At 43.0% G+C, this 23,697-nt stretch overlaps 1 protein-coding gene across 2 annotated transcripts in view; it reads left to right on the top strand.

Annotated features, from left to right (window-relative positions):
• sorcs3 (sortilin related VPS10 domain containing receptor 3) overlaps window positions 1-23,697 on the top strand; it is a 204,037-nt gene that overhangs the window by 21,605 nt on the left and 158,735 nt on the right. The window contains exon 1 of one of the 2 annotated variants that reach the window (XM_035402855.1): window positions 8,308-8,626. The exons of the other annotated variant lie outside the window; for it this stretch is intronic. The gene's annotated coding sequence lies outside the window, so the exon portion shown is untranslated. Of the gene's footprint in view, window positions 1-8,307; window positions 8,627-23,697 lie in introns of those variants that run through there. 2 annotated transcript variants of the gene reach the window in all.

Genomic DNA, 23,697 nt, shown 5'->3' with positions numbered 1-23,697 from the left:
TAAATTAAATTAATAGAGTTCAAGTGTTATTCCTAACCTTCATTAAGCTGCATAAATTAGCATAAGCATACGTGTCATTCTTCCAAATAACTTTAGAGTTTGCAAATACAATATCGGGGGTGTTGACATAACAGTACCATGGAGACATCGTACCAGCTGATCAAAGACGAGACTGATTGGTGCATATTTTAACGCGCTTGTTTACTTCATTGACTTACGGTAGAAACACTGGGTATAATTTGTGCAAATGTGTGCAGATGTTGAAGAACCTACGGGTTTTAACAGATCATTAGCACCATGAAGTCCACTACTTTGAACCCCCTTGGTTGGAGGGTTGGGATAATAATGTCTATCCGCAGGAGTTCTCATTAAAATGGGCTGGAGAAGGATTCTGTGGTAGGGAGTGCCTCTGAGTTAATTTGAGCTATTCATAGAAACTGGACAGTTCAATGGCTTCCAACTAGTTGCTATTCTAGTTTGATACTGGTTCAACAAATTAATTAGAAACTTTCTTTTAATAGTTATTGGCTTAGCAAAAAAAAAAAAAATCCTCATTTTTTTCTACACTTAATTTGGAGAATCATAATTACGGGTCAGTTCCTTCGACCCAACCTCAACCACTGGATAGCAGTCGGAACACAGGCAGGCGTGTACTTGTAGGGTTGAATTCTGCCCTGTAGGTAGGAAGTGGCTGCACTGTTGGCTGCAGTGTAGGCCAGAGTCAGAACATTGAACCTGATCCTGGTGGCGACCGGTAGCCGGTGGAGTGACCACAGCAGGGGAGCGACATGCGAGAACTTTGGAAGATTGAAGGCAAGTCAGGCAGTGGCGTTATGAATGAGTATTAGTGGCTGTATCATACAGGCTGGTGGGCCTAAAATGGCGGCTGATTCAAAGAGAAACAAAAAAAACCTGCAGCCACGGCAACTCTCCAGGACTGTTTTGACACACCTGGTTTAGCCTATCAGTTAATCTACCTTGTGTTAGATGTGGTTGGGCTTTGATGAAACACATGGCTGGTTGTGATTTTAAACAGAATCCTCAAAGGATAGAAATGTAGCTAGTTCCTTGTAGCTGCTAGTTGAGGAGAGTTAACGGTTCGGACTGAGCATTTTCTGTACCTTAAAATATTTTTCCTTTTAGAATCTTGGAAAACTGTAAAATTTTATTTGCTCACAGCAGATGCCAGGTACCATTATATGGTGCCATCAAAGTCTCTCAGTTTTCTCACTGAAGGAGATATGAGTGCTCAGGTGAAGGTTTATATAAGGCAGGTGCATCTGCGGAACATTGAGACGGTTTTTAACTGCTCATGAAGTCAGTTGCTAAAGTGAAGGTTCACTGTGAGCTTACCCCTAGGCTTTTGGTGGTTCACTCTTTCACAGAAAAGAGTCCCCAAGTGAAGGATATTAATAATGAGTAACGAGACCGTGGTATATTTGACCGATTTTACATTTAATTAAATTCCTCTCCTGATCGAGGATACCACACAGTTACAGTAATTGCAGAAGGTTAATTAATCTCTGTGTACATTTTTGAATTTTTCCCCCATTGCTGGTGAGTGAGCTGTTTGCGTTCGATTTTTATTAACAACCCTCGTGCGTGGCATAAGGAGTGTGAAGTATATGAACCTGTCTTACCTTCGAGCTGAAATGGAAGTCGGGAACGAGAAGAAATGCCCATATTTAATGCCTGTCTTGGAGGTCTGTGAAATAGATTATTCTCAGGTCTTGTTAATAACGCAAGATAATGTTTAATGTGTTCCAGGGGCGGTGGAGAATTAAATTCATTCGGCCTGGCAACGTTCGCTGACTTTGATGCACCTTATTCTCTGACACTCAAGACTCTTTTATGGGAAATATAAAGGGGGAGGAAGCCCCAGGGAGACAGATACTGATTAGACCTTCCATAGGCCAGTTTAGCTAAAGGTCTTCTTGTAGTCAGTGAAAAGAACTGCGGGTCTAAAACCAGTTTTAAAGCTCCCCGTTTCCTAATGAAAATCAGCGGTGCGCTGTCTCGCAATTCCTTAGGATGAATGTTTTTTTTTTTTTTAGACTGAACTGTGTTGTGTGAACTGGTCTAAATTCAAATTTAACCGCACCACACGACCGCAATGCACTGGAATGGAGGTGGTGTTATCAAAAAAAACCCCCACTCTGAAAAAGATTGTATTTATTTTGAGTATTATTTATTTTAATTGTCCAGCATACCGAACTGACTGGCATTACCAAGTAGCCCAATGGCTGCTTGCAGAACACTGAGAGGGTACTAGACTCCCCATGCCTCTGCGTGAGTGGAGGATTCATAAGTTCTCATTAGCCTAGCACGGCCAAGACTTTTCAACTAAGTCTGAATAAAAAGTCTGTTTATAAAGCCTGGTAGCGAGCGAACTGGCTGACGCACACCAACACGTTTGGGAGAGGGGCTGTTAGAATCAACGCTAGTCACGGTTCGTGGTTGGTGGTCGGTTCCTCAGCTTCCTCTCTTACAGTAAAATAAGAATAAGAACTTTCTCTCTGTCCACGCACGGCGCCGGAAATAGGCTCGGAACGCAATGACCGACTCCCGCCGACGCTGTCGGCGCGGCGCGCGGCTCGTTAGCGCGTGGCGTGAATTCGCCGGTCGTCCCTGGCGCCGAGCGGCGCGCGTGATGGATTGGCCGCCTGATCCGGCCGACGTGAGCAGCCGACCCAGCAGACCGCCTCTGGGCCGCTCTGGGTTTAGTACGGGTCTGGGGTTGTTTTTTTTTTTTTTGTTTTTTTTTGTTGCCATTTTCTCCCATTTTTCTCCCCAGTTTAGTCGTTATACCAGTTCCCCGTGTGTATCACACAGTCCTGGTCGATGCGCTATCCTCTGTCGGTCTGGGGAGGGTGTAGACTACCACATGCCTCCTCCGATACATGTGGAGTCGCCAGCCGCTTCTTTTCACCTGACAGCGAGGAGTTTCACTGGGAGAGCGTAACACGTGCGGAGGTTCACGCTGTCTCCCCCAGATCCTCTCGCCGCTGAACAGGAGCCCTGACCAACCAGTAGGAGTCACTAATCCAACGATCAGGACTCATACCCTCACCGGCTTCCCACCCGCAAACACTGCCAACTGTGTTCGTAGGGACAGTCGTGCGCCACAAGTCCTGTTCTATGAGTGGAGCACACACGGCGGCAGTGTAGTATAACGGGTAAGGAGCTGGTCTAGCAACCTGAAGGTCAAAGGTTCGATTCCCGGATAAGACGCTGCCTTTGTACCCTTGAGCGAGGTACTTAACCTGCATTGCTTCAGTGTATATCCAGCTGTATAAATGGATGCAGTGTAAATGCTGTGTAAAAGTTGTGTAAGTCGCTCTGGATAAGAGCATCTGCTAAATGCCTGTAATGTAATGCATCACTGAGTGTACGGTACAGCACCGTGAAATAAGCACTTTTGGGACCGGTTGCATTCATATCAGGTAGAAACGTTGCTAACAGCACACATAAATACATAATGAGAAAAAAAGATTGATTGATTTAAAAATTGATAACTCCATAATTACATTCAGACCTTCCATTTATTCAGAAATGGCATTTTATATTTTGTGTACACGGTATATGTGCTTTCTTTGTGTATGTGACAAATTTAATAAAAAATATTTTAACAAGGATTTAGACCATACTGGACACTGGGCACAGTATTTTATATTTCATGTTTGTAATAGAGACACAGCTATACTGTATAAACCTGCATTAAGATTTTCCAGACAGACACATACAATAAAGGTGTAATTTCAATAACAATATACAACCTATTATCTTCCTCGAAACCATTGTTATTCTTGTAAAATAGCAATGTTAAATCAATCTCCAGCGTTCAGCAGTACTTGTTACTTGCCAGTTCATGAATTGCCTGTTTCATCTCGGTAATATTGCCAGGATTCGTGGCAGCAGTCATTCTGTCAGTGGCCATAATTCACTCTGTGTTCCTGATCAATTACTTTTTGTCTCGCTCTGTCGTGGGGAATCTTGTTGCTGCTTTTTTGGAAATATCCATTAATGGTCTCCCACATTTCATACAGACATCAAATGTCACAGTCAGCGGGCGATCTGATAGATTAGGTGAGCAATCTGCTCTTTCGAAACCAGTCAGTGTCTCTCCGTGTGTGCCTTTTACATTTCTATTCCATCTTTAAAAACTTTTTTTCTGCAGTTTTGCTATGTGAAATGGAGCCTGATTTCACGCAAGCGAACACAAGTGCATATAAAGTACGTGCACAGGAGCACATATCCTTGTGTGGTTATTGTGTAATGCACACAAATACATACTAATATGTTCTTCTCTTGCACTTTTCTCTCTCATCCTCTGTTCATTTCTCACTTTTTGATGTGGTGCAGTGAAGGCATGATATGAGGTCTGCAGATAAAATGGCCGACCTCTAGCAGAACACCGTATCTAATGTGTGATTCTGAGTCTGTTGGTGCCGCCTTACACCCACAGTAAAACATGTTTTGTTTGACCTTATTGGTCGGCTTGATAAGAGGATTGTGTTTCCTCAGGTTCCATTATTTATGTGGCTCTCACGATAGTTTCATCGAGCTTATAGTTATGCTGTGTGATATATGCTATAAAGTACGGTTTGGTAGAGAGCTGAAATGAAGCTTCAACCAATCACATTACATTTTTCACGTGGATCATCACAGGGTTAACGCTGTTAATTATAGCGGTTCTACTTCAAAATGTTATTATGTGTATAAAATATGAGATATGCCCGGATTCTTTTGTTGTCACCATGTACATGTGTGTGAGTGTGTGTGTGTGTGTGAAGTACTTAAACTGTTTCAAAGACTTCTGTCCTCATAATTTCGCAAAATTCATTATGGTGACACCATGCTGGATAATTTGAATTTGGCGAAGAACCGTATCTGGATGCCAAGATGTTCAAGCTGAGATGGGCCAAATGTGCATACGTCCAGTGTGCGTGTGCGTGTGTGTGTGTGGGGGGGACGGGGGACGGGGGACGGGGGGGGACGGGGGGGGGGGGGGGGGGGGGGGGGGGCGTTCATACGGTGTTCCTGCCTCCAGCTGAAACGGTCTTATCAAATGTTAATTTTGGATGAGATGTTTGATGTCAGGTGCCCACATACTTTTGGCCATGCAGTGTAGTTGTACAGACTAAGGCTGTTAAAGCTCTCTACCAGTGATTTGATATTGACAACAAACACACTCCTGGCAGCCGTGATATTCCTGACATTCCATAAGCCATGTCCTAATAACCTTGCATTTTACCGGGCTTTAGGTATCGTTGGTCAGATTATTCTGAAATATTCCAGCATTATTCAGGCTTGAGCTGCTTTTTGTTTTTTTTTTTTAAATGAAGAGAATTAATTGACTTTTGCCTCTTTGTGAATGTATACTTCAGAGAAATATGTGAGCCAGATTAATTTGTATCATAATTAGCGCATGTTGTAATTAAAAAAAAAAAATCAACCAGAGCATCCAAAATAATTGTGCTTTAATTTTTTTGTTGTTGCTATTTCCATTTTCTAAACGGTGGGAAGCTCCAATACCCAAGACATTAACTTTCTCTATTCAGTGGCGTTGGCCAGCACCACCATTATGTCACATGACCTGGAATGGGATTTCATGTTGTGCCAATATGTATAAAGTATAAAAACTTGATTCAGACCATAGAAAACAAAATTGCCTCAAATCTTGTACACATAAGGCATAATTCGAGTGAGAGTGACAGCTGTCCTAGAATGGACGAAGTTCTGCTCGCAGTCTTGGGAAACGCATTGACTGTTCATCAGTGTGGGGTGGTCCTGATTAAGTTCATGGATGAAATGTTTTGTTGGAAGCAAACCAGAGTTGATATAAATAAAGTAAAAGTGTGTGTGTGTGTAGGGGTACTTGGAGGAAACTGCAGGGCACATCAATGCTATCTCTCCCCACATTCACTTTACGAGCTAGAAGATACTGGGGCAATGATGCATTGCACTGAATAAATCGATCTTGAAATTTCTGCTTGCAGGTGCCAAGTCACTGCTACAGGTAAGAATGTGTGTGTTTTTTTTTTTAATGGACTGTCTTAAAATCATTTATAGTAACGGGAGCAATGACCCTTACGCAGTGAATGTAAATTTAATACATGTATCACGTCCAAAATCACTGCTCCTTTTTGGACCATCGTCTGCGGAAGCGTTTGATTCGGGAGACGGGCCAGGGAATGTGGACACGTCAGAATGACCCTAATTAAAACGGTAACATACAAAATGCCCCTGATCTAATGGGTCTAATCCGTCTTCCAAATGGCCGCGCGTCCACGCGTCCCGTTCCAGAATCCATTTTTCCCGTCAACTGAACTTGATGGTCTCATTCGCAAGCTGCAGCAGTCGTTTGAGTGCATTCCCAGGTAGTTAGACTGTCCCCTGGGGACCTCTCAGTTTCGTCTCCTTCTTAGAGGTGTTAACCCCTTACAGGCATTTATGAGAGCTCATCCGGTCCTCCCTTTTTCGACCCACATCGTCCCTTCACCGTCAAGCATTTTGGTTTAATTAATTCCGCACCACAATGACTGTAAACTTCAGTTAACTCAATGACACGTTAATGTGGTTCAGAGATTGGTGACTGCATACCACAGTGCAGTCATAGACCCACCAGTACTTGTTTTGCACTCTTGTGCTCTTGTGCTGTTAACAATGAAAGTTTGTATCTTTACCTGGGAAGCTGCAATGTGAAAATCTCCTGGGGCAGAACTGTGGCAATAGGCGTTTTGTGTTGTGACATAAAATAAATAAAAAAAAACAGAAGTTGCAGTCTTGGGATGTAGTTCAAATGGTGAAAAGGTGAAAAGGTCACAGTTTCATGTTTTGAACGCATGGTTTTTGTGTAACACTAAAGATGTGGATATGAATGTAAAGGGGGGGGGGGGGGGGGGCATTTGAAACTATCAGACCATATAGTAGACGTTTTGGGACTGAATCATTAAAATCTTCCCTGCTTATCGTGTTCGTATTGCGTGTAAAAGTGCTAATACATTTAATCTTCGCTCAATTCACTGACTGTCCGTAAGGAAATAAAAAACAGCGAGGCAGTGCTGGAAAGGCAAAATGTATTACTTGTCTTATTATCAGTTTAATTAGTCTTATAAACATTTATTTTCCCAAGCGTTTGGCACGATTATAATTTTCTATCTGAAAGGAAACGCGAGGAGGGCTTTGAAAGGCCAAAGTGACTTTTAATTTTCCCTTTGTTATCTAGACCAAACAAAATGGATCCGCACGTTCCCAGGAGAGCCTCGGCAGGACAGCATGTTTCTCCTTAGGGGTTTAATTCTAATGAGTTTTAAATAAATATATAAATTCATCACATCATTAATTGTAACAAAGACCCCGCAGAGCAAGTACACCCCCCCCCCCCCCCCCCCCCCCCCCCCCCACCCCCCCACCTCCCCACACAGTGCACCATATGCATCAGTTTGGATTGGCTTGATGTTAGGTTCTCTAGTTCCATTTTATTTATTTTTTTACATGACAGCTATTATACAGTACCATGGCGTGACAGTAAACGGGAATGTGGCCTGCTTTGACACAAAACATGAAGATAATGATTGCAGTTTTATTCGTGTAGTGCTTTTAATTTTGCTGCGCTTTTGTTAAGTGCTGAATATCTTGAGCCCGTCACTGGGCTCTCTCTCTCTTTTGGACAGTGCTGAACAACAGAAGCTAAAGTGACAATAATGCTACAACCACAATCTTCCTTAAAGGCACAGTTTTCAAAAATGTCAGTTTGCATATCTCTCAAAGGTAGAGCGGCCATTTTGTCACGCCTCGCCAAGGGATTGGGTGCCATTGTTTATGTCACTGATGAATTACGAGTCAAACATTTTCACATTTTTTGTTTTGTTTTGTTTTTTTTTTGCTTTCTTTACCCCGGGAGCAGTTTTTGAGTCTGGTACAGCAGCGTGTTGCCTTCAGCCAAAAAGAATAACAGAGTCAGACGCCACTTCCAACAAGCAAATATTTCCTCCCGCGCGCGGACTGCCACCCTGAATGAGCACGAGCAAAAGCGGAGATTTGCATTCTCGGCTTGTTGGATGCCAGGCCTGGCAAAATTTTACAGCCAGAATATTTCAAAGCTGGCTGCCGTATCAGAAGGCTGTCCTCCTTGTCTGGTTGTTCTGTGTCCCTGTTTTTTTTTTTTGGGAGGTTTGCCGCAGGGGGAACCGCCAGAAACAGGCCTTCTCCCCCCCCCCCCCCCCCCCCCCCCCCCCCCTGTTTGCGTTTTGGACTTTGATAGCTTTGTTTTCGGCCGCGACGGTCTTTGAATTCAAAATTAGAATCTTGCTCTGGTCGGCCATTTCGGTGCCTTTCACTACTGAACTGTTATTTCCGAGCGGAACTGCAGTGGATGGACTGGAAATGCACTACGCGAGGATCGGCGCTCTCCTAGTCATGAAGACAATCAGGCCGGGCCGAAAAGCTGTCCCGTGCTGGCGAATTAAAAACGCACCGCATCAGCGAGGCCCGAGTTCTGAATGTTACGTGTGGAGATGAAGCGATGAAGTTGGTAATGACATCATCGGATACGCCGGTGCAGTCGATATAACGCTGATGAGAGGAAATCGTGTTTTTGGAAGGACTTGGCTCGCTGGAGAAGGTGAGTCGCTGTTATCTTTGTGTGGGAGCAACAGATCTGCACAAATCTGATCACATGAGCTGATACAGCACCTCGATAAAAGACAAGCCCTTTTTTTCAGAGCTTCATGTCTCTGATCTGGCCAGATGTGGGATGGACCGTCTTCTGATAGGTCTAACACAGCACAGTTATTATTATTATACAGTACGCTATTAGCTGGTATCAAAGGGGTAATTTCCTTTTGAAAGGCCAGAAATCCCCGTGCGTTAGACAGAGGAAAGCCCTTCCTGTTCTGTCTATCTTCAGGCCATCACCTGAAAGTAAATATCTGAAGGGGGAAAGTGGGAGGGTCGGGAGGTTAGGGCTGTGGAAGATTAAAAATGGATGAAAACGTTGGCCTCGGGCCTTAACGTTGTAAGCGGCTGATTGCTGCCGAGCGGGAGCTCAGCAGTCACGCCGCGGCCGGCGCCAAGGTGACCCCAGCGCACCTGCCTGACAGCTTTGGTTACCGTGGGAACTGCGTACCCTTAGTGCTGAGCTGGGCCTAGCAGTACCGCCTGACAGCTTTGGTTACCGTGGGAACTGTGTACCCTTAGCTGAGCTGGGCCTAGCAGTACCGCCTGACAGCTTTGGTTACCGTGGGAACCGTGTACCCTTAGCTGAGCTGGGCCTAGCAGTACCGCCTGACAGCTGTGGTTACCACGGGAACCGCGTACCCTTAGTGCTGAGCTGGGCCTAGCAGTACCGCCTGACAGCTTTGGTTACCGTGGGAACCGCGTACCCTTAGCTGAGTTGGGCCTAGCAGTACCGCCTGACAGCTTTGGTTACTGTGGAAACCGCGTACCCTTAGCTGAGCTGGGCCTAGCAGTACTGCCTGACAGCTTTGGTTACCGTGGGAACCGTGTACCCTTAGCTGAGCTGGGCCTAGCAGTACCGCCTGACAGCTTTGGTTACCGTGGGAACCGTGTACCCTTAGCTGAGCTGGGCCTAGCAGTACCGCCTGACAGCTGTGGTTACCACGGGAACCGCGTACCCTTAGTGCTGAGCTGGGCCTAGCAGTACCGCCTGACAGCTTTGGTTACCGTGGGAACCGCGTACCCTTAGCTGAGTTGGGCCTAGCAGTACCGCCTGACAGCTTTGGTTACTGTGGAAACCGCGTACCCTTAGCTGAGCTGGGCCTAGCAGTACTGCCTGACAGCTTTGGTTACCGTGGGAACCGCGTACCCTTAGCTGAGCTGGGCCTAGCAGTATCGCCTGACAGCTTTGGTTACCGTGGGAACCGCGTACCCTTAGCTGAGCTGGGCCTAGCAGTACCGCCTGACAGCTTTGGTTACCGTGGGAGCCGCGTACCCTTAGCTGAGCTGGGCCTAGCAGTACCGCCTGACAGCTTTGGTTACCGTGGGAACCGTGTACCCTTAGCTGAGCTGGGCCTAGCAGTACCGCCTGACAGCTTTGGTTACCGTGGGAAACGCGTACCCTTAGCTGAGCTGGGCCTAGCAGTACCGCCTGACAGCTTTGATTACCGTGGGAAATGCATACCCTGAAACAGTGTTAGCAGTACTACTGGCCTCCAGGGGCAGATTTGAGTGTCCCTGGATTGAGTCATACTTACTTTGCTTTGAATGCTGTGAACGTGTTGCTGGCAGATTTTTAAAATATGGATGCTTCTTAACAAGAATTTGAAGAATCAGCACAGATTAACAGGTCTTCACTTCAGTTACATGCGCCGTGTACATTTATCCACCGGTGAAAACCATCTGCAGAGATAAAATTATAAATTCTTTGGAAATTGTTTACAGTTTTCACAAAAGCCGTTTTCGCTACTGCAACCTTGTTGGATGAATGAGAATGTCTCGCAAGTATGACAACCCAGATGAGCAAACACTTCTGTTCTTGGGCTTTTGAAAATACGTTAGATTAGAAATGGATTCGTAATCCTGGGGGGGGGGGGGGGTGGGGTTATATTTGGATCAATAATTGGCTTTTTAAACTAAAACGTTATTAATGCCTGCTGAGAGAAAAGGGACTAATATTAGAAAGAAGTTTGAACTCAGCAAGTGTTTTTTCCCCCCCATGGGATTGAATCCAGCCAGCATCTAGACAATTTTGAAGTCATAATTACTTTTCTTTGCTGAGACTTATCAAAGGAAAAAAATATATATACAAAGAATGAATTTCCAAAAAAAAACTGAGTTGAGTAATGGTGTGGGTTTTCATACTTGATGTTTTCAGAAGCACTACTACCTCTGTTTGTATTTATTGTTTTTTGGGATATAAATTTTATATTTATGGGGAAAAGCAGAGCAAGACTGCAGAGCATTTCTGAGTTGACAGGAAGGAGCCGCAATATTTTTACAAAACAAATCATTGTTACCTCACGCCTTCGGAACTTTTTATCCCTGTATCCATGGCGATGTGATGTCAAGCTTTGCCCTAGCAGTGGGTTTGTTGTGTGTTTTGAGCTTGGGCGTGCTTAATTCAGTACATTTAGAGAACTATGAAGTAAAGGAGTGCAATTCTTTTTGCTCTTAACTATTCTGACCTCGTCTGGTCAAGCCTGTACTATGGGAAGCTTGTTGTAAATTGATGAGTAGTCTTGTAAAATATAAACGCACACATGCACGTACGCACCCACACACAAACATGCACACACATGCCCACGCACACACACCCACACACACACATGCACTCACGCGCATTCACACACACACACACACACACACACACACACACATGTACTCACACACATACACACCACACAGGCACGCACACGCATGCACACGCACGCACACACACACACACACACGCACACACACATGCACTCACGTGCATCCACACACACACACACACACACACACAGACACATGTACTCACACACATACACACCACACACACACACACACACACACACACACACACACACCTAGCCCAGGCTGTAGCAGGCTGTAATAATGCATTGTCCTCTGTGGTTTATGAAGTTGATTGCCTGTTGCTGGAATGTTGGCCCTTTGGCTCAGCAGTGCATTGCAGTTATTGACTTTTATTTATTATTTACGAATCCCACTGTTATTAATGAATCCCACCTCTTGAAGATTATACCACCTGAAAAATTATAATGTATTCCAAATTATTCTAATGGCACCGGAATGGTAAAGAAAGTATTTGAAGTATTGGTTTGAACAGAAACGTTTCATCTCTTTCTGATGTAAAATATTCACATTTTTCTTTAACTCTTTTTCTTTCTTTAAATCATGTGTATGCAACCATAATTTATGGCTTGCCGCCTTGCGACTTTCCCTTGATCCCTGTCGTTCCTGTTGAGTCCCCCTACCCCCCGCGAACATCATAATGTGTCCCCGCGATACAGCTGCACAGCGGGAACTTGTTTGAATTGCTCACAGTGCTGATTTGCTTTAAATTCAACTGCATAGAACTATGGGGGGAAGAAGAAGAAGAAGAAAAAAACTGTAGTTACATGTATCCATGCACTGTACTAAAATACAACCTTTTGTAAAAAAAAAAAAAAAAAAAAAAAAAATCATAAGAAAAGTTCTTATATAGGTATTATTATTCATATTTTATACACATAATACATATTTTAGGACAGGTATTGCATAATTTACTGCCAGAGGAGGCTAGATAGCTATTTTGTAGCCAGTGTATGAATTTAGAACAGTGATAAGAACATTTGACTGTGGCTATGTGCCATAGGTGTGTGGTTATCAGTTTTTAGCACACGCCTTCTAGCCAATCGGAATTGAGTATTCACCCAGACCATGGTATAATTTACAGTATATTTCAGATTTAGATTTTTGCGTGTGAGAAATACCTGGATTAACTTCCTCTGGATTGCATAGGTCGAGCCCGGGAGCCTTATCCTGCACTGTTTGAGTAAACCCACCAATCACGGTCCAGCATTGATTTACACATTCAGGAAAGCGGCTGCAGATTTATGGCGGGGCAGGGTAGTTAGCGGGGGCACTCACATGTGCGGTGGATTTGCTCCATCAGGAACGTTAATCCATGACCCGCTGCCACATGCTTTATTGGTCTAGGCACAGAGCGGCACTTTGAAAAAGCTACAATTCTTCCCTTTATTACGTTTCAAAGGGCCACTGCTAGTCTTTGCGCTATTAGAGCTTTTATATTTACTGTACGGACCTCTCTGTGCCTTAAGTCAATTCAAGTTTTGGCTTTAGATATATTCGGTACTGAAAGACCTTCGTTGCGCAACAGATTCAACTGGTTTCCACGTTTCCCAAGACATATGCAGTATAAGCTATTTTTGGTATGAAATTCCCACCTGTATAAAGGAAAAACCTTGAAAATAAGGTATGTATGACCTTACTGTACAGTATTGCAGAAAATATTATTCAGGGGTCAGTGGTTTTTCACACTTCCCCTGTCAGGAAAGTTGGTGAGAAATCTACTTGTGCAAACAAAATGTTCACTAGCCCGGATATGGAGAAGTTTACCTGTGACATGAAGTACATAAAAGACTCTCTAATAATCTGGTTTTTACTGATAGTATAAAGGAAAATAAAAGTCATTAATTAGGTATGAGATGAAGACAAACATTCAGTTCTGAAAATGAGAATGCTTCAAACAATAACAAACTTTATGCAAATAGCAATGACAGCCAGGACAGATCCTGACCGATAGCTGTACTTCCTGAAAGTGCCTTCTGTTCCCTGCTGATAACTTCCTAGATGATTAGGAAGCTCTAGATGATTTATGTGTGCTTGTCCCTGAGTGTATTGTATTGTATTGTATTATTTTTCTTTCTTTTACTTTTGTTATTCTCAAATAAAATTTAATTTAGTGTACCAAATGTACCAGCTTGTATTGAATAAAATTTTAATAGAATGTGGTAGCCTACATTCAGAAAACACTATTAGTTATATGGTCTTGTATGTTTGCATCTGTGTGATCTTAAGCTCTGACAAAGGTTTTTTTGGTCGAACGCTTGGCTCTTTAATAGACGCTTGTGACATTTGCGATGGAGAAAATGTGTTGATGTCCTAGCGGATGACAAGATGAGCTGTTTCACAAGGATGTGACTGCAGAGCATTATAAAGAACTCCTTTGAGTGAGTAAGAGTCTCACTAGGGCTATAATTAAGGGTTCCCAGAGAAAGGGGAAGAGGTTTTTTTTCTTCTTCTTGCACACAGGTCATCCGTGCTTCATTCTGATCGGGGGAGGCGTAGTGATAGTTTCAGCTCGGTTCACTGAAAGGCATCTCGCTTTGATTGTTTAGTATATGTTTGTACTTGGAACTACCACAACTAATCTACAGGCAGAGGGGACCAATTAATGGAAGTGCTGCACTCATTAATCTGTGGGTTATAACATTCCGTCTCAGAAAAACCCTCTTCGCAAAGCATGGATGTCCGTGATGCGCGATCTACTCTAAGCTGCACCACGACTGCGTCCCTACTGTCTGTTTGTGTCTGCCTCTATGCGGCGCTGTGCTTTTCAATCCTCTTTAGGGTACCAAATCGTTTTTTTATTTTTTTTATTCAGTTTGCACGATAGATAGATAGCTTGGAAATATTAACTGGGTTTTGAGATGTTATTTTGAGGTGTGATGATCTAAAGCTGCATATTTTCTATCACAATTCGGGCGCTGCACACAGTCTTAATGTGGCTGAATAAAGTATGTACCAATTGTGCGTGGCCCCTAACCTTGCCTGCTAGATACGGTCATACAGAAGATAGGGTGTAGTATTACTGATAGAAACATGTAACACAGGTCTGTTAGTGTTTTATACACATGTACATCTATTGCATCAGACATGGCCATATCTCTACCTATGCTGTTTAAAAATGACCATTAATCGTATCACGTTGAATTTTTCTGACACAGAATCATTGTGGTCAGCCGCTTCCTATCCATTTCTACCATACTTACAGGTACAGTACTGGCGTGATACTGACAGGGTTCCGTCTATTCTAGGATGAATATGCAATGGTACTTTAAACTGCTCTGTGCTTCTACACCAAAAAGGGACGTTATTAATATGACTAATACGGTTTCTGTCGGGAGAGCGGGGTCTGTGCTTGGGCCCGCGGGATGACTGGAACGTTAGACGTCTCTGACTGCAACATGCTTGGAGTACCTGATGAGTATTTTTACCAGGGGAGCTGGCAGGAGAGGGAACTTCTGAAGGGGCTGGAGGGGGAGAACGGAGCGGCTCCTCCTGGCCCCAAACCCTTATCAGGGACAATACCAATACGGGAGAGCACATCTCATACAGAGATCGTCTTGCGCGTAATTCGGTTTGGGGCCACTCTGATGCGATTGGGGAGGGGGGGGGGGAGGGAGGAAGAGGTGTGGGGGAAACCCAGTCGGGGTAATTCTTTAAAGTGACTTTATTTGAAGATCTGACTCATATGAACAGAGATCGGGGGGCCTCTGTGTGAAGGGAGAGCTCTGTGACACAATTGCCGTTATGAGGCTTTGAAATACCTGGGTGGAGATGGAGAGAGGGCAGCATACCTGTAGCTGAATACAAATTTCATAGAAAGGACACAACATAAAAGAGATAATAATAATAAAAATCTGAATGTTCAGACAATGCTTGTATACAGATGCCTTCACCCTACATGTCTGCTATAGTACTTCTGGACTAACTTTAGATGTTCCGAATTGCTTTGGTTGGATCATCTTGACTAGGCATCCCAGAATTTGTTGTTCTCCTGCAATGTAATGCATAATGGATAACAGGTAATCAAAATTAAGCTGTGAATTTCTAAGCAATGGGACTTAAAGCAACCGGGTAGCAACCAGAGTAACCCTCTAATATGGATTAAGTCATATGCAGAAATGAGAGGGGTCACATGACTTGCACAGGTACATTGCATTGTTACACATTTATTAAATGGAATGGACAGACAAGCCATATAGACAGTTGATGCTTCAATGATTATTAAAATGTTTTTGGTTGTTCATGCACGATAAGCTTCACTGTTGCTTTTAGACAGGATCTGAATAATCTCTTGATTTTGCTAACAGGATCTCCTTGTTACTTTTCTACCTTTTACTGTAAATAGATTTTTATATTTTAGATTTGCACCATCGCGCTAATGTTTGAAAAAATAATTGGGTATTATTCTTTATTTTCAGTTTGTGCAGTCAGATATGTTATTCTTCTCCGAAGTTCATTATGTATGCATGTCTTTATATTTATATTGGAACATCAAACAGAAGGTACTGTAACACTGTGTTTTAGCTCCAAAAGATGTTTCAGTGTCATAAAAAACTGAAGTTTTAGTACAGCCTTATGGTGTCTTTTTGCAGTTTATGAGATGAAATAAGCACATTTCCATGTTCAGCCTTACCCCACCCATTCTGCTTTTCATTCGAGAACCACATAGCTTCATGTCATTGTCTAAACTTGTTTGACGCATGATTCCATTTGTGACTTTGGAGACAGTGCTTTGAAAAATTATTTTCTCAAAGTTTCTGAGTCATTTTCAGGTCATTTGCAGTCGACTGTTGCTGTGAAAATTATGCTTGTTCAATTCCAAAGTGACTGTATACTATATATAACTGTCACATTCAGTGCCGCACAGAATGTAGTTTCATGTGTCATTTAAAACACCAAAAATGCCACATCTATTCATTCTTTTTAAATGCTTGTATCTTTTGTAACTATGAAGGCAACAGTGGAAAAATGATTTCCATAACTTAGAATTACATAATTATAGAATCGAAGAAACCGCAATCTCTAGACTTTAGGCTTTTTAAGAGGGGGTAATTATAAACCTTTTTGTGTAAAAATGTACTTGGAAAAGGTATAATTTGCTATACAGTATACAGCAGAGGTTAATTTCATTTAAATGTATTACAATAAAGCAAAAATAAGCTGCCAGTCTTGTAGCCTAGCTGTATCAGATGGCTGAAAGTAAATGGGGTTTGATTAGAGACCTCCAGGTAAACCAAGGATGCCCTCCTGAAGTGGGCCAGTAGGGGGCGGTCTTTCCCTTGTACCTGGTGGAAAAGCCAGTGCCCCAATGGAATTGCAGGGACACAACTTAATAAACGCCATTTTCCAGATGGGCCTGTAAACCGAGGGCCTGACTGGGTGTCGCTGGAGTCTCAGGGCACTTGCTGGAGGAGACGAGGTGTTGACCCCAGCGGCCAGGTGAACGTCACACACCTGTCCTTTCAACGTTATCATCCTGGCTATGACATCACTGTTACCATCCCTCCATGTTTCCTCAAATGACATTCCCCTTGCTCCCCCCCCCCCCCCATTCCACCCCCAAAATTGTCTTATTTATCCATAACGTTAGTTTAAATCATAACCGTTTAATAAATAATTCCTATAACCTCTTATATTCCCAGTGTTGTTTTGGGTAGGCCTATATAAATGAATTATTCTGCCAATTTGATGACATGCTCTCATGTGTGAAGGATATTGTAATACATAATAGATCAAACATGCATAATGGTGAAGACCTGCTTGATGTTCACTTCAGCACCTGTTCTACTGAGTGATGGTTTTCATTGCCCTAGGTTATTGAATAAATCTGGGATAAAAAAATGTTGGAAGACCATGAGCAGCACTTGATTCACTTGTGTTGTATTACATTCTTAATGGCTTGGTGCTGGACCCGGTAACTCAATTGGGCCATAGTCTGTTAAAGAAAAAAGTTGAATAAGAAAAAAAAAAGGTATTTTATTGTTTGCTCTTAAATGTATTGATTCTCACAGCTTAAACATCCTCGCGGTGCTTGTGTCAGACACCCCTGTCCTTTTGGCTATGTCAGCCATTACACGCACCATTTACCGTGCAACACGGGACTCCGCGCCATAAGTTATACTTCATTTTCGCGACGCCTGCCCTCGCGGTGAACTTTTAAAGATGCGTGTGTTACCGCGTGCGCGCGAGATGCCAAAAAGCCGCGACTTTGACAGAGCGCGTTTCATTGCCTCCGCGAGTCTTTCGCGAGGCTGCTGTTCTTTCAGCACCGTCTTGGGGAAACTCGAGTGGCCTCGCGGTGTAGCTGTCAGCCCGCTTCGTTTCCATGGCGCTACCGCGAGTTTAAATGCCGGCAGCGCGCATCAACGTTTAAGGTAAACGGCCACAGAATTCCGGTCCAAAGTGCACCTTTCGCTGAACTGTAAGTGGCGATAGAAGGGAGGGGGGTCGGCTAGAATTCCTTCAAATTTTGCCGACTGATTTGACGTGAATGAATTGGAATAATGCTGTAATGCTTCATGCTTTGGAGACGCGTCTCGCCTGATTGGAGGCAGCTTGAGGCTAACGCTGTCGCTAATTTGCTGTGAAATGGCACGTTCCTATCACCAAGGATGAGCACGGGGTCAAACCATGGCATGTACCAGGGCAGTTCAGATGCGCCATATGGTTTTTATTTGGCGTGACATGAATTCACACATTTGATCATTTTTTATGACGGCAGCTGGGTTCTTTAAGTGTCTTGACTTGTTTTTGCATGGTTGATTGATTGAAATAAACTGTCATTGAAAGTACATCTGTGTAAAAATGACTTTGACTGCAAAAGAATGCCTGCAGTCGCACCCACAAGAGAGTTATTGGTGTCAGTCTTAACTTGACTGGGATTTTAATAGATTGGAGTATGTGCCTCAATTTAAGTAATTAAGGCTGCTCATTTACTTGTCCAATCTACTGGCTGTGGCTGACTCAGAATACTGTGCTGTCCTTAGTAGACCTCTGTCCTTAATTGCTAAATAGGATAGCAATATCATGGCACAATTTTTAAATTAATTTTTTCGTTATTGATCAACGGTTACACAAGCCAAGATTACAGTTTATGAAAGCAAAAGCAATTATTTTAAACATTATTTCATATATAAATAAATAAAAGTTTGATTTACTTTTTGATTAGAATGTCAAGCAGAGCAAAGCTTTGTAACTCAGTTTGTGAGATTTACTTTCAATGATTAATTATTTCTTAAAATACTTGAATGAAGAAAAATTATGAATCATTCTGATATTCAATTCAGTGTAGTTAATACGGTTATTATTATAATATAGTAGTTTTTTTTATTAAATAATTTTTATAGTAAATCAGGAAGAAACTGGTTAGATACGTCCTTTGCGTGTGCATTTTGTTCTCGCTAAGAACGTGTGTGTGGCACGCGCGAATCGCTGCCCTAATGAAGGCTAAGTAATGGTCGTGTTCTGTGTTTCCCGTGTAGAACATAAACTGTGACAGTTTGCCATAGCGACGGAATGGATTGATGGGAACACAAATGCGGAGTTGATTAGATTAGACTTTGATTGGGAACCTGTGGTACTGTATGCTAATGCATGGATCGAGATGAATATGATATTAAATCCAATGTGATTCCTTTGTGCATTACTTCTGTGTGCTGAGTTAAAGTATTTAATTTGATTGCATTTTCATAAACTCATTTCAAGATACTGCATACCTACTCTTCTTACTTTCTTCCTTTCATAGTGGATGAATATAAATAATCTTTTAGAACCAATATTGAGTCATTTAGTTTGCACATGCAGCCTTGCTAAATAAATCATATTTCAACGTTTAATATGCAGAAACATATCAAAAATGCTTATGGTACTGTATTTAGCAGGGAAATAGGATGCTGGAATCAATAAATGTTTATTTTTAAAGACATACCTTTTTCCCTTTTATTTATGTGAAATGCTACCTGTGTATTGCATCACGGGGATAGGCAATGGGAAATATCCTTGTTTGTTGAATACCAAAGATAGAAAAGCTATGGTGTGTCCTTTATGTATGACTGATAAGTTCTTATGAAACACCCACCCCCCTTTTTCTATCCAAGACCTGGTCCAAAAATGATAAAAAGTGATTCCATTAAATCACCATTTCAAATCCCCATAATAAACTACGCAATTACTGCGCTTTATGCATGCAGGGTTATTTTTGTAAACTAAAATGGAAACTTAAAAAAAAAAACTTTGTAAGGATTTGTTCAATACATTTCATTTTCATTTCAGACATTTATCGGACGCACTCATCCAGAACTACTGAAAAAACTTTTTTCTTCTCACATCCATTTGTACAGCTGGATACATACTGAAGCAATTCAGGTTAAGTGCCTTGCTCAAGGGTACGGCAGAAAGAAAAGGCAATGCTTTCTGTGTTATTATTTGTGTCTGCCTCCACTGTGCTGTTTAGCAGAATGTAGGCAATTTAGCCAACTTTCACAGTGTTTAGTTTTCATTTAAGGTATTGATTGATGGCTTCTCAGTTTGTGTCTTGTACAATTAAGTGATGTAATGAACCGTGCTGTAATTATTTTGCCATAACCTGGACCCCATTGCTCCTCGTTCTCCTAAAAAGACCCTCTCTGGACTCACAATGGAGGCTCGCGGACTAAAATGGATCCACGTCTAAATTGAAAGCCATTAAGGGGAATCCAGTGGCTAATGATTCGAAAATGGGTTGAACTCCTGTGGAAATACTGGAAGGGTAGGGCGCTACTAAGAGCTATGCGCAGAGGCTGTAGGTGAGCTGGTTAATGAGGCTAGTTAGCCAAATGCCTCGGGGAATCAGATATGGCAGCTTACGCTATGCTGCAAGTCGCGGTGTTAAAAGTATGATTACATGTGCCATTGTCTGGGAAAAAATGGACACCAAATAAAGTTTAAAAGCTGTGAAAAGAAGATTGCTTTTTAAAGCCTGGCCTTTTTGAAATGGCTGGTGAAAATGTGGAGGGTAAGAGGTGCAAGCATTTAAGTGGCATACGCTGAGATGATGACTGGACTGAATATTATGGGCTGGATTTTGGGGGGGGGGGGGGGGGGTGGGGTGGGGACTGTTGTACTGTTGGGGAAAACCAGGAAGACGGCTTCTGCGTAGCAATTCAGCCCTGCCTACTGTGGAAAAGCACAGCCCATGTGATTATAGTTTCACAGAGCATCACAATTCCTGCAGGATTTTAGAGAGAGAGAGAGAGAGATTAGAATTCCTACCAACCACAAAATAGCAATGATTAAAACAATGCAATGTAGAGACTGTAATCAAGCAATATCAAAATCAAAGTAAATTGTTACGTGCACATCCACCATGGTAACAATATTGTTCCTGGATGGAGTTTACTGATGACCTGCATGTTGGTGTGACTAACCCACACACAAAGAGGAGGCATGTCCTTCATCGGGGACGGACAAACAAAATGGAACGGGTGTGGGCGCAGAGAGCTGTTGTGCTGCCTCTGAACATGCCTGGACTCGAGCTCGGCTTTGTCCCTACGCCAACTGGAAAAAAAAATTCGGGGAAAAAAAAAAAAAATGAAATGGGAGCCAGGGTGGGTTGGGCCTCAAAGACTGGACACTGGCCAGTGTGCGCCATTACCATCCATTTACCTGCCAAGGCGACTATCAGCATCCACACAGGCCTCCCGATAAATCAGAGATACCTTGAAACATGTATACAGTGGGACAGCGGCGATGAAAATGTCTGGTAATGGTAGAATTTAGACTCCCTGTCCTGACGGATGGGAGGAGGCTCGCGGGAACGGACGAATCAATGAAGGCGGCTGGCAAATTGTGGTCGGTCACTCACTCACTCACTCACTCACTCACTCAGGGACGACCTGAGAGGGACATTTGGTGGGACGCATGTGCAGGTGTGCTTCGTTTAGTAGGACGCACGTGCGGCTGCATCTCCCAAAATCACCACTTCGAACGGCAGGAGATTTTTAAGCACAGCTTTATCGCCTGACGTTACTTTAGCTAACCCTAACATGTTAGCGTCTCGCCTACTTTAGTTAACCTAGTTAGCGCGTACCACCAATACAGATGTATGGACACAGGGAGGACAACAAATAATGTTACAGAGGTGAGGACATTCCATAGCTGGCTAGCTACATAGTTAGCCGAGTTTTACTCGTGACACTTTGTACGGGTGCGCCGTGGGTCTGGACGGTTTTGTGCTTGTTTTTCTTCCATGCCTTGATTTCCCCAAAATCTGAACGGGTGGCTGTGGCCTCTCTCCACTTCCTGTTCCTGGAGTACTGAACCGTGCGCTCTCTGCCGACGACCTCCCCTCTCCTGCAAAGACTGTGACAGTTTTACGCGTGCAGCACTCTGGGAAGGAGCTCCCTCAAAGAGGAGGTGTGTCCTTCGCCGGGGATGGATTCTCTCCCTTCAACACCTGAAACATTTTTGGGAGGAACTGCTGTGGCATTAAGCTAAGGGGCTGAGCCACACGCCAAGGGCCATTAAACAGCTCAGGACTGTTATATATTCTTGTATACGCACTGCCTTTGAGAGGGTTATATATATTTTTTAGGGCTAGAAGTTAAATAAAAAAGTCTGGATTCTAAATCCATTCCAAAAGTCAGACCAGGTCAGTGTTGTAAATGCAGATTTGTTCTCAGTCACTTTTAACCGGATAAAGGTTTAGTAAATGAATTAAAACATTTAATTGATCAATCAATCAAGCAATCAATCAAAAGCTAATGTACATGTAATGTAGTAGGGATGGTGCAGAATACAAATACCATATTGAGCGACACTCAAATAATGTGTTCACTCCAAATGTTTTCTCCTCCCAAATTTGGCCAATATTATTTGGATTTGGATCTTTTCTTCCCACCTCTTTGATGTGATTTGCTCAGAAGTCAACACCAAGTTTCTGAATTACACACACACACACACACACACCTGCAGAGAGACAGCGAGTGAGAGTTTCCCTTAACACTAGATAGGCCTGAGCACACCATTGGGCGACCTTGGAGACATTGTTTGTTCAATACAGCGTTAACAAAGCAAATTACCTGTTGATAAACTGAGTGATTATTTATGTCATTGTAAAACCATGACTTTAATGCTTTAATATCTCAACAATAGCATAATTCATAAATCCACTCGGTTATGAAATGCCTATTGTCAGGATCTTAAGAACATTGCTGCCATGTAGGCCAGTCGTACACTGCACAGATCTGCTCTCCTCTGACCGAGGCCTCAGGAACATCAATTCCACACCGGCAGCTCCCCGACAACCATTACCTTCATGGAAATTAGGACTTCCGATTGATTTCTTCAATTGAATGTCGCAGATTGGGCATTAGGGCTTTAAATCCCGAAGGCGATAATGATCCTGTGGACTGGTGTGACCACGCTGGGCCAGAAGCACTAAATAGCTTTTTTGTTCTGGTGTTTCTTCGCAGTAGGTAGTAAAACCTGCCAGGAGAGAAGACACTGTAGCACCCTAGATTTGTGTTCGTAGATAGGAGTCGCAGGGCTTCTTTTTAATTGCCTAGGGAATTCCCTTGGATTATTGGGAAGGTGTGGGGAGGGGGAGGGGTGAGAGGGGGGAGGAGGAGGGGGGTGGCTGGGGGCAGAGGCAGGGCAAGGCGATGGCCCTATGAGGTTATCATGAAAAACCTGTCGACTGCGTAATAACGTGTCAATTATAGACCATGAACAAATAACCTGTATCAAAACATGCCTCGTTCACACTGTATACCATATTCTAAAAACTGGGTATCCTGCAGTGCTATGATCAGTGGAGTCAGGTATCATGTTGTTTGGATCTTTTTCGGTAGTGTGAGTCCTAAAAATGAAGGTAACTTGTCATGTTGCTGACTGGAAAAAAAGTGCAGATATTTTAGCTTTTCTTTTGCAGAGCAGTTGTCTCCCTTAAGGATGGTCTCATGTCGTGACTTTTTGTCTGGAAACTTCCCTTGGAAGTTTGTGAATTATGCGCAAGCTTTTGCTTTGTGGTTTTCTTCACAAATCACATTTTGGCCAAAGAAACAAATTTCACTGGAGTAGGCTGTTTAATTGGCTGACAGCACACACACACTCTCTCTCTCTCTTTCCCTCTTTGTATCTCTCTCTCTCTCACACACACACACACACACACAATTAGGAACAGGAAGCTGACAGCTGGTTTTTAATAGGTTTATTGGAGGAATTGCGAAGCCCAGAATTCAGAATTAGAAGTGAAGGTACGGTGAGTCTGAAAAGTGGTGTCAGAAGAAGAATCCTTTTTTTTTTTTTCATTTCTAAAGGCTGCAAGAAACTAATTTTAAGAGGCAAAATAATTAGCGGAAAGTGAGGCTGATTGGGGGAGGAGGTGTATGACTGGGAGAAGATGAG

This window comes from Anguilla anguilla, chromosome 2 (assembly GCF_013347855.1).
Source record: "Anguilla anguilla isolate fAngAng1 chromosome 2, fAngAng1.pri, whole genome shotgun sequence".
NCBI lineage: Eukaryota > Metazoa > Chordata > Actinopteri > Anguilliformes > Anguillidae > Anguilla > Anguilla anguilla.
The sequence above is the reverse complement of the archived record's forward strand: the minus strand, read 5'-3'. Positions and strand labels throughout refer to the sequence as shown.